We start from the raw sequence: 16,191 nt of genomic DNA, 5'->3' as shown, positions 1-16,191 counted from the left end.
AAATTGGTCAACACGCCTGTGTAAAACTAACAAGGAAGCATTATTGGCTGACTAAAAGTAAACCGGATGTGGGCACTTTTAATAGCACTCCTCCAGCCGACATGCGACAGAAACCTGACTGCTCAACTTGTCGTTGTTAATGGCAGGCGCACAACCAGGGGGAGAGAGACAATTTTTCTTCTGGGGCGCTATTGGGGCACAGCAGAGCTGGGCACAACATCTTAGTGTCGCAGCAAAACTCCTGCCGAATTTAGCGGGAGTCACTGTTCTCGCCGCGCCCGGTTGCAAACGCACTTGCACCCTGTTAGCGCCCCCCAGAGGTGCTAACGGGAGGCACAAAGTAGCCCAGCTTCTCCCCCTTAATATTTTAATGTCAGCTGTGCCTCAGTGGGTAGCACTCTCGCCTCTGAGTCTGAAGGTTGTGGATTCAAATCCCACTCTAGAGTCTTGAGCACAAAAATCTAGGCTGACAATCCAGTGCAGTGCTGTGGGAATGCTGCACTATCGGAGCTGATGTCTTTCAGATGCGACGTTAAACCAAGGTCCCATCTACTCTCTCAAGTGGACGTAAAAGATCCCATGGCACTATTTCGAAGAAGAGCAGGGGAGTTATCCCTAATATCTTGGCTAATATTTATCCCTCAATCAAAGTCACTAAAAATAGATTATCTAGTCATTATCACATTGTTGTTTGTGGGAGCTTGGTATGCGCAAATTGGCTGCTGCGCTTCCTACATTCCAAAAGCACTTAATTGGATGTAAATTTCTTTGGGATGTCCGATAATTGTGAAAGGTGCTATATAAATACAAGTCTTTCTTTTTAAATGGTGGAGGGCAACGGTCTGTGGAGAAGTAAAAGGATTTGGGTGTCCAGCTATACAAATCACTAAAAGCTAGTACACAGGTACAAAAAGTAATCAAAAAAGCTAATGGAATGTTGGTCTTTATCTCAAGGGGGGGCCAAATTCAATAGTGAGGATGTGGTGCTTCGGTTGTACAGAGCCTTGGTCATCTGGAGTACTGTGTTCATTTTTGGGCACCGAAACTCAGGAAATATATGTTTGCATTGAAAGGAGTACATCGCAGATTTGCCAGAGTGATACCAGCTGAAAGGGTTAAATTGTGATTACAGGTTGCATAATCTTGCCCGATTCCATTAACGTACAAAGTTGCAGGATGATCTAATCGAGGAATTTAAAATGATAAAGCGATTCAATAGGATAGATACAAGGATGTTATTTCCTCTGGTGAGGGAAATCAAGAACAAGGGAGTATAATCTTAACATTAGAGCTCGCCCATGTGAGCGTGAAATCAGGAAGCACTCTCACACAAAGGGTAGTGGAGATCTGGAACTCTCTCCCCTAAAGTGCGGCGGCTGTGGATGCTGGTTCAATTGAAATTTTCAAGATTGAGATCAATAGATTTTTATTAGGTGTGGCTATCAAGGCATATGGAACAAAGGCATGTAAACAGAGTTGAGTTACAGATCAGCTGTGATCTAATTGAATAGTGGAACGATTTAAGGGGCTGAATGGGCTGTTCCCGTGCCCGTGTGACCTACCTCTCAAAAAGCAATGGGGTCACTTGGTGACTTCCTGTAAAAACAGTCTATTGATATTGTAATTAAGTACAGTAGTAGCTTCACTTTGGTGGGCGCCCAAGGTCTTCAGAGTTTACAGTTACATTATTGCAGTCACATACCTTTTAAAGCTTATTATAAGGACACCAGTGTGGTTAAGTAAGAGTAATGGCATATTCCATCACCTCATTAGTTCAAAGCCTTGCTCTGGCCTTAATACTCTAATAATATGAAACCCATGATTAGAAACATGATTTTTTTTGTATCAGTAATCATATTTGTAATTCAGCTAAAATTCTGTTATTCCTTGTCCTTTAGAGGATCAGTGTATCGTTTTTTTGCTCCATTGTTTATCCCATGCAGGAGATTTTAAAAACCTTTTAAGAAATGCATTCTATTAAGGAGAGATAATGTTCACAACGGAGGTAAATTTAGATAATTTGAGATTTGTTTATTTACTCCATTAACCTTCACTCTTTCCAACTGGGTTCTGTCTTTGTGACTGGCAATGAAACGGAAACAATCAGCAGAGGTCAACGGCATAAATACACAACCTACAGTTTTGTGAAATTGGAAAAATGTTTGCTGCTGGGCGGAAAACAATTATGTTTCTTTAGCTTTTACCTAAATATTATTAAAAATAATTCCTCAGCACTTTGCAGTTTTAAATATTTATCCATGGGCGTTGCTGGCAAGGCCGTCATTTATTGTCCATCCCGAACTACCCTCGAGAAGGCGGTGGTGATGGAAGTTGATAGAGCTGCCGCCTTGAACTGCTGCAGTCCGTGTGCTGAAGGTACTCCCACAGTGCTGACTTTGTTGTAGCGGTTTGGTACAACTGAGTGGCTTGCTAGGCCATTTCAGAGAGGCAGTTATGAGTCAATTACATTGCTGTGGGTCTGGAGTCACATGTAGGCCAGACCGGGTAAGGGCGTCAGGTTTCCTTCCCTAAAGGTCAGTTGGACTTTTCCTACAATCCCGTAGTTTCATCCGTGGTACGATTCAAACTCACGTCTCCGGATTATTCGTCCAGGCCTCTGGATTACTAGTCCAATAACATAACCACTATGCTACCATACCCCCTATGAATGAACAAAGTAATTGAAAGACATATAAAGACAACACTTCAACCCACTAACCACCTCATGCAAATTTTGACCATCATTTACAGACAGGAAATAACAAACCTAGCTCCGGAATTAAAGGTACAACTAAACCAATGCAATAAAATGCACATTAATCTAAATCCTGTCAACGAAAGATAAATAAAAAGGTTACAAAAGCCTATTGAAGCTAAGGTACCTGCCACTCAAGAAACATTTTACATAGCACAATCTGTGGTGCAATTGTCAGTCCAACTCTCTGTGAAATTCATGTGTAAACTCAACAGTCAAAAAGAGCACCATGACAATCTAGCCAATGTAAGGAGAGGAATGCCACAAATGAACCTGAAAAGTAGGGGTAGAACCAGTCAATTGTCAAGGACAGCATCGTGCAAACATCACTACTGCCAGGGAGAGCACTACACAAACTTGCCTATTGCTAGAGAAAGATGGGAGCTTTACTTTGAGACTGTGACCCCCTGTGTTCTAAATTCCCCAGCCAGGAGAAACATCTACTCAGCATTAACCCTATCAAGCCCTTAAGAATTTGATATGTTTCAATTAGATCACCTCTCATTCTTCTAAACTCTAGGGACAATAGGCCTAGTCTACTCAATCTTACTCATAGGACAATCCCCCCCATCCCAGGAACCAGTCTAGTAAACCTTGGTTGCACTCCCTGTAAAGCAAGTATGTCTTTCTTTCAGTAAGGAGACCAGAACTGTAAACAATACTACCAATACCTTATGTACTTAAAGTAATACTTCTTTACTTTTCTACTCTAATCACTTTGTAACAAAAACTATCATATCATTTGCTTTCTTAATTGCTTGCTGTACTTACATAGAAACATAGAAAATAGGTGCAGGAGTAGGTCATTCGGCCCTTTGAGCCTGCACCACCATTTAATAAGATCATGGCTGATCATTCACTTGCATGTTAACTTTCTGTGCTTCATGTACAAGGACACCCAGGTCCCTCTGAATGCACACATTACCCAATCTCTCGCCATTCAACAAATATTCAGCTTTTTTATTTTTCCTACCAAAGTGGTTAACTTCACACTTCCCCACGTTGTATTACATTTTCCATGTTCTTGCTCACAGTCAACCTATCTACAACCTCTCTGCATCTTCCTCACAGCTGACTTTCCCACCTAACTTCGTATATCAGCAAACTTGGATACATTACACTCAGTACCTTCATCTAAATCATTAATATAGATTGTAAATAGCTGAGGCCCAAGCACTGATCCTTGCTGTACCTCGCTAGTTACAGCCTGCCATCCCAAAAAAAGTCTAGTTTATTCCTATTCTCTGTTTTCTGTACATTAACCAATCTTCAATCCATACTAATACATTACCCCCAATCTCATGAGTCCTAATTTTGTGTAATAATTCCTTGTGTGGCACCTTATCGAATGCTTTATGAAAATCCAAATACACTACACACACTGGTTCCCCCTTATCCACCCTACTAGTTACATCTTCAAAAAACTCTTAACAAATTTGTCAAACATTATTTCTCTTTTATAAAACCATGTTGACTCTGCGTAATCATATTACGATTTTATAAGTGCTCTGTTACCATATCCCTAATAATAGATTCTAGCATTTTGCCTACTATTGATGTCAGGCTAACTGGCCTATGATTCCTTGTCTTTTCTCTTTCTTCTTTCCTAAATAGCAGGGTTATGTTTGCTACCTTACAGTCCTTGGGGCTGTCTAGAATCTCGGGAATGCTGGAAGATTAATACCAGTGCATCCACTATCTCTGCAGCTATCTCTTTTAAAACCCTAGGAGGCAAGTCGTCAGGTCCAGGGGATTTGTTGCCACTCAGTCACATTAATTGCTCCAGTATATCTTTACTTATACAGATTTATTTAAGTTCTTCATTCTCTATAGACCCTTTGTTCCTCATTATTTCCTGAATGTTTTTTGTGTCTTCCACTGTGAAGACAGATAAAATTATTTGTTTAATGTTGCTACTATGTCACAGACAGAATTCTGCAATGTTAGAAAGAGAACTGCATAAACTCGCCTGGGACCTTTGAAAACCCTCATAAACCTACCTACTTTCAAGGAGAATAAGATATGAGCCCACCTATGTAAAAATGACCACAAGTTCAACCCAACTAGTCCTATCGGCAATGCAGCTAGGAGCCCGAGGCAAATTTCAGTTTCATGGCTCACTCTATGGTCTGTTGGTGTTATATGGTGTAGCTCTGCGTCTTTAACACCAAGATCCTTGCCAAATATGTGTGCCTGGGCCTCCAGAAATGGTTTGGAATCTTGACAGATTCAGTCAATTCGGCATCACCAAGTCTTGATCACTTTGGCATGCCTTGTTTCATGCTGTGGCATGCAAATGGTATGCTGTAATCGGAGTATCGTGAAGAATCATACAGCATACTTAGTCAGGCATTCATGTAAGGTGATGACACCACTGGAATTCTGCTGGCATTGCTTCCTTTGGGAAAAGGAACCCTCACTAGCAGCACTACATCTGCCAAAGCAAAGTATTTTTTTTTTTTGTTTGTGGTACATTGGCAACACTGGCAAGGCTACATTTATTGGCCATCCCTCATAGCCCAAAGAAGGTTATGGTGGGTTGTCTCCTTGAAGCGTTTCAGTCATTGTGGTGATGATGCTCGCACAATGATGTTAACTGGGGAATTCTCGGACACTGATCCACTGACGATGAAGGTACGTTGACATATGTCCAAGTCAGGAGAGTGTGTGACTTGGGGGTACAATTGTTCTCATGGCATTGATGCGGTTGTCCTTTTCGGTGGTAGAGATCAGACAGCAAGGGAGGTGCTGTCAAAGCAGCCTTAGTGAGTTGCTTTAGTACATCCTGTAGACCATATTGCCACCACAGTATGCTGGTGATGAAAGGGATGGATATTGAGCCTGATGACAGGGGTGCAAATCAAACAAGTAGCCCAATCCCGGATGGTGTCGAGCTTCTTGAGTATTGTTGCAGCTCCACCCATTCAGACAAGTGGTGAGTATTAGATCAACCTCCTGACTTGAGCACATTATGATAGATTGTGGATAGGCTTGGCGGGCTCAGGTAGTGAACCACTCAACACAGAATACCCTGCCTTTGCCCTGGTCTTGTGGACAAGGTATTGATATGGTTGGTTGAGTTCAGCTTCTGGTCAGTGATAATCCTTTGGATGTTGATAGTTGGAGGACTGAACCTTTCTCAGCATGTGGATGTGGATGTGGGGTGGTCCCAGCCTGCAAGACCATCAGCAGGCCGGGGCCATTGGAGGGAGCAGCGTGCGGTGGCATACCACTGCAGGGAGCAACGCGTGCTGCTGCAGGAGGGCGACAGCTACGAAGCCAGGTCGGTGATTGCAGTACAGGCAGGCACAGCAGGAAGGGTGAAGAGACGTCAAGAGTCCATAGAGGGAAGTGATCGGGGCCCAGGAGAGGCATGAATCTGGGGCCCAGAAGAGGCGAGGACCCAGGGGCAGCACGGGCTAGCCCACACTATGCTACGTGTGCGCGCTCGGTCTGTGCAGCAGAGCTGGTCTCCAGTTAGTCTTGGGTAATCCTTACCATTGGACCAAGACCTAGCTCTGTCAAGCCCGTGTGATGGCTGGTGTGCAACGGCCACCACACGTTAAAAAAATCCAAGCACAGGCATCTTCCACCCTTCAGAATATAGTTCGGGACCTGGAATATTAGGTCCTTCATTGAAACACCTGTGAACTCATCCCTTTTTGGCGTGGAAGCAAGTCATCCTCGCTTCGAGGGACTGCCTATGATGATGGGATGTGTGGGTGTTGGTGAGAGAGCCCTGAGCATCTCTTGGAAAGCCAAAGTAACATTAAAGTGCTTTATAATCTAGAGGGAGTGAGATGACTTCAGAACCCATCTCTCCCAGAAATAAATCTTGTGCCTCCAGCCCTTCAAGCTCTCTCGTGTACTAATGCGGGGATAATTTACAAATTCACAGTGCCAATGGAAGCTTCATGTGCAAAAAGTGCAAATCAGGAACTTGGGAATTAAGTCTACACGGTTTTACCCATTAGTAAATTAATTTTCTTTGGGATGCTTCTGAATATCCGGAGAACGAGGCAGACTCTATATCAATGCAGGTTTTTTTTCTAGTAAGATCCTAAAATACTAAGATTGAAGTGCAATCCTACCCAACCCCAGCGACGTTTATAACCACGTGAAAGGCGCTATGTAAATGCAACTTGTTGTTGTAAAGTGTTGTGACTTGTTAAATTAGCAAGCGGGGCGGCTCTATGTGTGCACGGTAAGATCCCACGAAAGAAGACTGAGACGCACAACCAGTTCATCTGTTTTTCGGTGGCGGTTGAGCGAGAAATGTTGGCCGTGACAACTCTCTGCTCTTCTTTGAATTCTGCCATGGGATCTTGAGTGTCCGCCCGAACAAACCGTCCAGCCCTCGGTTCAATCTTCCATCTGAGCGATGGCGAGCCGAGCCCCCAACGACCTGGTGTGAGACTGAGGACCAGAAAAAAGAGCGAGATTGCAAGTCCATTGAAACAACTAGGGGGCGTGTTTACTTTTTTATATATATAAAAGGTTCTCAAAAAGAGGGGCAATTTTTTAAATCACAATAAGTGAGAGCTTAACTCTTGCGCCAGCCCAGGGAAGGTGTGTGTAGGGGTGGAGTCCCGTTGTTATGTCTGGATTAACAATTAGAAAAACCCATGTCTAACCAATACAGAGTCAATTACAAGTAGAGCTTTGAAAAATAAAAGCCCCAAAAAACTACCTTTTAGGAAAAGTAGACAGATTCTCCTCGTATTTTGTTTTAAAATCAACTATAATTCGTATTTTTGTTGTTGAGATGGGCGAGACTGACTTTATGTAATATAAATATTTTAGAACAATCACAATGTAACTTTCTCTAAGTGCACACGCGGGTGCTGAGAAGTACTCTGGTAAATTCAAATAACATGTAATGCATCGTAATGGAGGTTTGACACAAGAGAAAGTTTAAAAAACAACATTCTGAAATGTTGCTAAAAGAGGCGATTGAGAAAAGCAGAGCTTCCCCCCTCTCCCTCCCCGCCCCACACACACTCACAGCAGAATTTGTGTGAATTATTATAATTACATCTTGGGAGAAAAAAAACTATATTGATCTTTGCACTTTCTACAGGCGAGGGAATTCATCTTAAATAACGAGTCGAATTCAAAACCCTGTGCGAGAAGCAATCTCTAAACACACACATATTGCCGTTTTGACTTTCATGGGGTCGTTTAGCACTGAAGAAAAGTGGGTTATGGAAGGTCACAGCGTGGCTTTATAAAATGATTTATCCAGACTCATCCATTCATCCTCAAGACTGTGTTACAGGAATATGAGGTGGGCTGAAACTTCATAGATGCTGCCATATGTGTACATAATATATATATATATAATATTTATATATTGCAACCCATCTCGGTGAGCTGGCAAAAAGGAACGAGGCGCTGTAGTGGGTGGTGAGGATCTGTCACATGGAGTTGCGATCTCGCTGGCATTCCCTTCGAGTGATATTGAAGTGCTCGGCTGCTCTTTCCTTATGTCCGGATTCCCCGGCGCAAAATAGTTGGCGCAGGGAGACGTGTTGTGTGAGTGAAGGAACAGCTGATTTGAAGAGGAGGAGAGAGAGAGAGAGAGAAAGAGCAAGGCAGAACAGAATGTGCGCTGACATGGTCAAGAGCAGAGCAGGGGAGCATCAGTACTGAGCCTCGCCACTCTTAAGATAGCACAATTCTTTCAAAAATGGACTCGCACGCTAGCAGCGGACGTTTTATCGCCCTTTTCCTCTCCATCCTCAGCCTCTGGGTCTTCTTGACAACTGTTCATTCCCGTAAGTACAGAGTTTCGGTTTATTATTGAGACAAGGATTGAGAAAGTGACTTGCAACAAATCTGTGGGGGTGGGGGTGGGGTTGGGGGATATGTTTCACATTTTTTAAGAACATCACAGAAAGGGCATTTTGATAATGTTCATATAAATATTCCAAACGTATTGCAGAGTGGCAGAGTAGGTACAGTAGTGCGACTCTTTAATGTGAACATTATAGAGACGCACTACTGTACCTATTCGTACACACAATTCCAGCATATCAATCAGTGTCATTCGACATGTGCGGAAAGTATTTTATGATCTAGTTTGTAATAACGTTTATATAACGACGCCAGAACCAACAACTACAGAGTCGGCAAGTTTGTATTGTGCAAATCCTGCCATCTGCTCTAACTATTTAAACTGCCTTTTGTGATTTTATGTGCATTTACACCATAAGACTCTGTCCCTGGTCCTGAAATCAGATCCGCGCCTGGAAACTGACCAGGACATTGACAGCTACTTGTTATAGTTGTTGATGCTTTGCCTTGGACTTGCTTCAGGGATCCGAAAGCTCGTAAGCACCAAATAAGCACCCATCAAATCGCCGTGTGTGTGTGGGAGGAAGGGCGGGCGGGGGGGGGGGGGGGGGCTTTGAGTTAGACAGTATCTGGTATACATAGTGGCCGGATCGCGAAATGTCCATGGCGTTTTGCTGTACAGACCTCGTTATTATTGGTTAACGAGCCCGTTATAACGCGTCACATTGCTCCAAGCTGGTGCATGTCACCATTCGAGGTGCTGAGCAAACATTCTGAAATTATTTTTAACTCGACTTGAAGAGTCTTCAACAATTCCCGTGTGTAAGTGGGCCATTGAAAGTTCTACTTTCATAACTCAACTTATAAATTAAGAAGTAATAAGGTACTCAATGCATACTGCCATAGTATGTATGTGTTAAGGTGCAATACATAAATTATGACTGTGAGGGGGAGCTGGACAGAGATAAACTGTCAATTGATACCGCAACACAAATTATACTATTTTTGCCATCTGCTGAAGATACACAGCGGAACATATTGCACATCAAAATCTCTGAATGCCTTTCTCCTTTATCATTAACCTGTCAATGCAGCAATACAAATGCTGACTGCAAGTGACTTCATCTAATTAGCCACAGAGCTGCTGAAATGTCTTGACTGAAGAATCTTTAGTCATTATTTTCTTGCACCAGTTAGTTGGTCACTTAAAGACTGCAATTATACTGCCACTCCTGCATCTGTGTATAACTGTTTTGGATGTACATTGATGCAAATGTGCCACCATAACTTGGGAGTCAGGTTCTGATCAGATTCCTGAACTCACTAAACCCAAACGATGTGAGACCCCCCTCCAGTGGGAAGTCTCTGTACTGGGCATAACTCCAATTTTATCATCTTTGTGGCAATAATTTACTGCTACGTGTTTCAGATTTATTCGAAAGAAACATGGCAAATCATATTCCTCTAGTATATTGCACTAGGATATTGTTTCTGATGTCCACGAGAGATACTACTGAAAAGTCCAAGTCAATTGAACAAAATTTTTATCATCTGACTATACTTTGGTCAATTCATCCACTATCATACTCCATGTACAGACTGCATTTATTTTTAGCATAACTAATTTTCGTATTTATAGTATTTAAGGTACTATAAAAGTAAAGAGGCTTTTAAAGTTTGTGGAGTAACAGATTTAAACCGAGTCATGATAATGCAACACTATAGGTAGGACAATACTTTAGCTTAATTCAACATAAATGTGCGTGCGTGTAGTGTAATGGGGTTGGAGGGGGTGGGGAGAATAGACACAAGGCAAATTTAAAATGAATGCAACTATCATCAATATCTTTTAAAAAATGGGGTTTCCCTGTTAAACTGGTGACTAGCTCAGAAATATGGAATGAGAAGGATTTCAGGTTTAATTCCAGATTTACTGATTTAATGGATCTCAGCTGGGGTGAGGGTGGGAGTACTTTACATTCTTGGGCTAGGGAATGGAGAATTAGCCAGGATTCCTACTCCAGAGTGTATCCAGTCAGTCCTGCTGAAATAGTGCATGTATTGGCATTGGGTGAGGATCGAACTTGACTCCGACACCCCCTCTGTCAAACAAGCACCGTTTAGGCTCACTCATTAAGGATGAGTGGAATAAAATCATAAAATGTTGGAAATGCTCAACAGGTCAGGCAACATCTGCGGAGAGAGAAACAAGAGTTAACGTCCACTGGTACGCTCGCGGCCTTCCGCGAGAGGTGGGTGCCGGAGGGACTGCAGTGCATCATCACCCCCGGCAACCAAATTTTAATTTGATCATTTAAGTTTAAAGTTTAATTTGTTTAATTTGCCGGTTTGAGTGCCCCCCTGCCCCTTTTAACCAGGGGGCACTTGTATAATTTCTGTTTTTAGTGCCCTAAACCCTCTCCTCCCCCCGCTCCTCCCAAAAAGGGGCACTGGAAAAAAAAATGACTTTGGAGTGTGACCTCCCCATGCAGGGGGCATTCGTTTGAAGTGCACAACTAAAACAGTTGAACTGGAAATGTGCAGTGTGATTGTTAAAGCTTTTGCTAATAAACCAACTAGTTCTTAATAAAAAAAACAGGAGTTAACATTCTGGGTCGACGACCATTCATCAGAATCTTTGACGAAAGGTCATTGACCTGAACCATTAATTCTGTTTCTCTGCACAGGTGCTGCCTGACCTACTGAGTATTTCCAGCATTTTCTGCTTTTACTTCAGATTTCCAGCACCCGCAGTATTTTGCTTTTGCTGAATGGATGGCTAATTGGTAAAGGCATCAGTTATAGCAAGGAAGTGACAATGCCAAGGGGAGAGCGGGGAATGGAGAGGGAAGAAAATTGGCAGAGATAGGAGAATATCAACACAATATCAACACAACCACAAACTTAGATTGCCATTAACACGCTTTTGCTTATTTTGATTGCCCAGGAGGTTTTAAGTTTTCTATTTAAGTGGTGAATGATAATGACATAATTAAGAAATGGCTTGGAAGTGCTACTAAGCTAAATCAGGTTGAGGGGCCTGAATTCATCTGCATAATTAGAGCCAAAATAACTGGGTTAATAACAGCAACTGATGCCAATTTTGTGAGAGTTGTGGGGAGATAATGTGGCCCTGGTGCAGTATCATGGTGAACCGTGTGCACAGTTAGTTCACAGGGTCCTAGTTTCCGATCTGCAGAGCCCTGTGCTCAGCACATTGCATTCCAGAAGTCTACTCCATGATTGAAGGTATGGTGCCATAGAGTGCTTGGACCACATGAGGTGCATTATTGGGCCATTTAGCACTTCCCGTTTAAAAAAAAAACGGCAACAACTTGCATTCATATAGCACTCCTTATAGATTTTTACTGCATAGAAACAAACCATTCAGTCCAAATGGTCTGTGCCGGTGTTTATGCTCCACACGAGCCTCTCCCACTCTACATCATCTCATCCTATCAACATTATCTCACAGATGCAGAAAGACAACTTGAAAGAAAGAAATACTTGGATTTATATTGTGCCTTTCACGATCACCGGACATCTCAAAGCGCTTTACAGCCAATGGAGTACTTTTGGAGTGTAGTCACTGTTGTAATGTAGGAAACGTGGCAGCCAATTTGTGCTCAGCAAGATCCCACAAACAGAAATTTGATAATGACCAGATAATATACTTTTGTTATGTTGATTGAGGGATAAATTTTGACCAGGACACCGGGGATAACTGCCCTGCTCTTCTTCGAAATAGCGTCATGGGATCTTTTACATTTACCTGAGAGACAGACGGGGCCTTGGTTTAACATCTCATCTGAAAGATGTGGGGCTCTTTGCAAGAAGGAAGAAAAGGATACTGTGAACCTTGAGCACAGAGAAAGGGGGAATCAGTGTAGGAGCAGGGATGAGAAACTGAAGGAATGGATTTTTGAAGAGGAGGTTTTTGAAAGCATGGGCATCGGGGGATATGATAGCTGAGTGAACTGAAGAGAGCGGGTGCCAGAGGATTGGAGCGTAATGACATCTAGAGGGGGGCAGCAGCAGGCGCTAGAGGAATGCGTAGAAGTCCACTGTCAGAAGAACAGAGTGTGTGCATGTGGATGTAAGGCTGGAGGTGATCACGTTAGCATGGGGTGAGGCCATTAAGAGATTTTAAGAATCAGAATTTTGAAATTGCAGACTTGGCATAAGGAACCAGTAGAGGTTGGAGAGGACAGAGGTAACAGGTGCAACTTATTATAGGTATGACATGACCTTCGTTTTGGTTGAAAATGCACAGAGGGTTGTGATAGTCTATTGAGAGAATTAAAGCCTAAAAGTGCTTTAGGTAAAGACTATAAGGCTAGAAATTCCCCAGCCTGTCATTATTTGATAAATAATGACAAAATAGTGAATAAATAAGAATAAAAATGTTGTCATTTTTAAAGGGGTAAATTTGGCCACAAAATACGGTGGTCCTTAAAAACACATTGCACAATGATTGCCGTTAAAAACCACAATGTCGCCAACTTTAGCCTGAGGCCTATCAATGCCAAAAGTACAGGCCCTGGGAGGGGAGAATACACACAGAAAAAAAATAGCAAAACACAAAAAAATCACCAAACACAAAACATTTACAAGACCCTTAACTAAGTAATTGCCAGGAAATAATTCAAAAAAAACTTTAACTTACCTTTATTGCAGGTCTTCCTATTTACTGATGCTTCTGAGGCTGCAACACTTGCTTTTCTCGAGCCTTTTTTTTTCTTCCAAAAATGGGTTCACCAAATGGCCAAACTTAGTCGGTGCAGGTTTTTTTTGCGATTTTTTTTGCATTGCACATTGGCGATCCGCTTTTTGTCGATATTTTGAAAATGCCATTCTTAAGGTTTGGGGATTTTTGTGCAATTCAGTTTAAGAACAAACAAGCACTTTTAACGTGAATAAATTGCATTAAAACGTGCTTTAGGCTGGGGAAATTCTAGCCTATGGCACACATTAAGCTGGAGGAAATGTTGGAAATTTGAGAGTGTGACAACAACCTTTAGGTTAATGGAGGAAACATCAGATAGGGAGACACAATCACACAGTGACTTTGACCAGTGCAGTGTCGTTTCTGGATGGAGCACAGTTAAAATTCAACATTGGCCCGTAATCTGTGGTCAGCGGCAAAGTAAAGGCAGAGGATAGACGCACCAACATCAGTGTTTTCGACCAGGCCAACATCCACAGCATGGAAGCACTGACCACACTTGACCAGCTCCGTTGGGCAGGCCTCATTGTCCAAATTCCCGACACAAGACTCCCAAAGCAAGCGCTCTACTCGGAACTCCTATACGGCAAGCGAGCCCAAGGTGGGCAGAGGAAACGTTTCAAGGATACCCTCAAAGCCTCCTTGATAAAGTGCAACATCCCCACTAACACCTGGGAATCCCTGGCCAAAGACCCCTAAGTGGAGGAAGAGCATCCGGGAGGGTGCTGAGCACCTCAAGTCGTGTCGCCGAGAGCATGCAGAAAACAAGCGCAGGCAGCGGAAAGAGCGTGCGTCAAACCAGACTCCCCGCCCACCCTTTCCTCCCACCTGTGACAGAGGCTGTAATTCCTGTATTGGACTGTTCAGCCACCTGAGAACTCACTTTTAGAGTGGAAGCAAGTCTTCCTCGATTTCGAGGGACTGCCTATGGTGATGATATGATGATGATGATGAAAGACGTTCACCGCTGGCCCCGAAGGAAGCTGCCCACAAAGATCTTGCAACCTCTGTGGTGAGAAGCTTGGCTTTTTTGACGTGCAATTGAGATCAGTGCAGTTTCGTGGGAATTCCATACCGCGCTGCTGCGACATCAACAGGCTGTCTTAGCAGCCAATCGCAATGCCGAATTCTCACAGACAGGGAACCAGGAAGTGAAGAACCTCCTTTTTTCTGATTTAAAAAAAATGTTATAGAGAGCAAAACAAAAATTGGGGCTGTCACATAGGGAAAAGCTAAACCTGAAATAAAGATGAAAAATCTTTTAAAAGTTTCTTATTGATAATTTTCATAATTATGGAGAAATTTGACACTCCATAAAATTAAAATTAGTTTTTCAGGGCCATAACATTTGTTTAGCAGTCAATACGCTGTTAAAACCCTCATTGAGAACGTGGTATCCAACGGTATGCTCGTGGCCTTCCGTTAGAGGTGGGCGCCGGAGGGACTGGAGTGCATCATCACCCCCAGCAACCAAATTTTAATACGATTAAAGGTTTTCTTTGCAGTTTTTAAATTGTTAATTTGTGGGTTCTAGTGCCCTGGTCAAAAGGGGGCATTTGATTTAAGTATCAACAAAATAGTTGTAGAGCTCTTGCACTGGGAAGGGCCTAACCACTTTGCAGTTGTGAGCCTGGCGGAGGAACTGCTGCAACTGCTGTGAGGCCCCGAGAGCTGGAGGAGAAGTTGCCTGCACATTAATAGAGCTGCCTGGAAAGAGGGGAGGAGAGCAAAAGTTATACTTAATCCAACAAAGTCTAACTTTTAATGGGGTATTTAACAGCGATATTACCGTGGAAAGGCCCAAGTTTTCATCCGTTTCACTGATTTCCCCTGATTACTAGCTGTGTGGGTGGGGCTACAGCTCAGAATGATTGACCGCAACATTCAGGATTTCTGTGTTTATATATGAATGCACTAAATCCTGAAGTAGCGGTCAGTTTCGAAGAGGTAATAGCAGTGAATGCTGTTCGTTCGCTGTTGTTACCAACCGCAAATTCAGGGCCATTGTGTTCCAGGACCTTGGAGAAAGATAAGTTTGAAATAAGTATCAGTGTCGTTGCTGGCGGCAGGACTGAGGCCAGGCAGAGTGGTGTTCAGGCACCTGGGGGAGAGCTTGAGAGTACGTTTGTTCAAAAGTGAAAAGTGTTAGTAGCGTGGGCAGGAAGGTGTGTTGGAGAATGGAGATAAGGAAGTGTTTTGAGAGAACCATGCCAACAAGGGAGACCAGGGATCTCATTTGATGTAGAGGGTGAGGTGGACAGGGGCGAGTAGGGCAAGGAAGATACTGGAGGCTAGGGAAGGCGAGTTTAAGTGACGATTAAAATAACTGAGGACAAAGAAGGATCTTACACTTGATAACAAAAACTTGCATTTATATAGTGCCTTTGCCATAGAAAAACATCCCAAGGCACTTCACAGAGAAGTAAGCAGACAAAAATTGATACTGGATCAAAGGAGGAGCCATTAGGAGGGGTGACTAAAAGCTTGATCAAAGAGATGCATTTTAAGGAGGACCTTAAAGGAGGAGAGGGAGGCAAAGTAATTCAAGCTAAAGGCCAGACCACCATGGTTGGGTCAAAGGAAGGGCAGGGATGGAGTTGATCAAGAGGCAGATAAACAGAGAGTTTGTGGTGTGGGCGGGGGGGTGGGGGGGCGTATGTGGAGGTGGTTGGAGTGCTGTAGGACGTGAGGGAGGGGTGAGTCCTAGAAGGGATTTAAACACAAAGATGTGAACTTGAAAATTTGGAGTATTGGGGGATAGGCAGCCAAGGTAACTCATCAAGGATATGGGGTGATGCGTGAACGGGACTTGGCGCAGGATGGAATATGGGCAGCAGAGATTTGGATGAGCTAAAGTTTATTTCTTTGTAGTCTATTTATTCAAAATGTGTATTTTTGAGCAATTTACAATGTT

Source organism: Pristiophorus japonicus, chromosome 3 (assembly GCF_044704955.1).
Source record: "Pristiophorus japonicus isolate sPriJap1 chromosome 3, sPriJap1.hap1, whole genome shotgun sequence".
Classification (NCBI taxonomy): Eukaryota; Metazoa; Chordata; class Chondrichthyes; family Pristiophoridae; genus Pristiophorus; species Pristiophorus japonicus.
The sequence above is the reverse complement of the archived record's forward strand: the minus strand, read 5'-3'. Positions refer to the sequence as shown.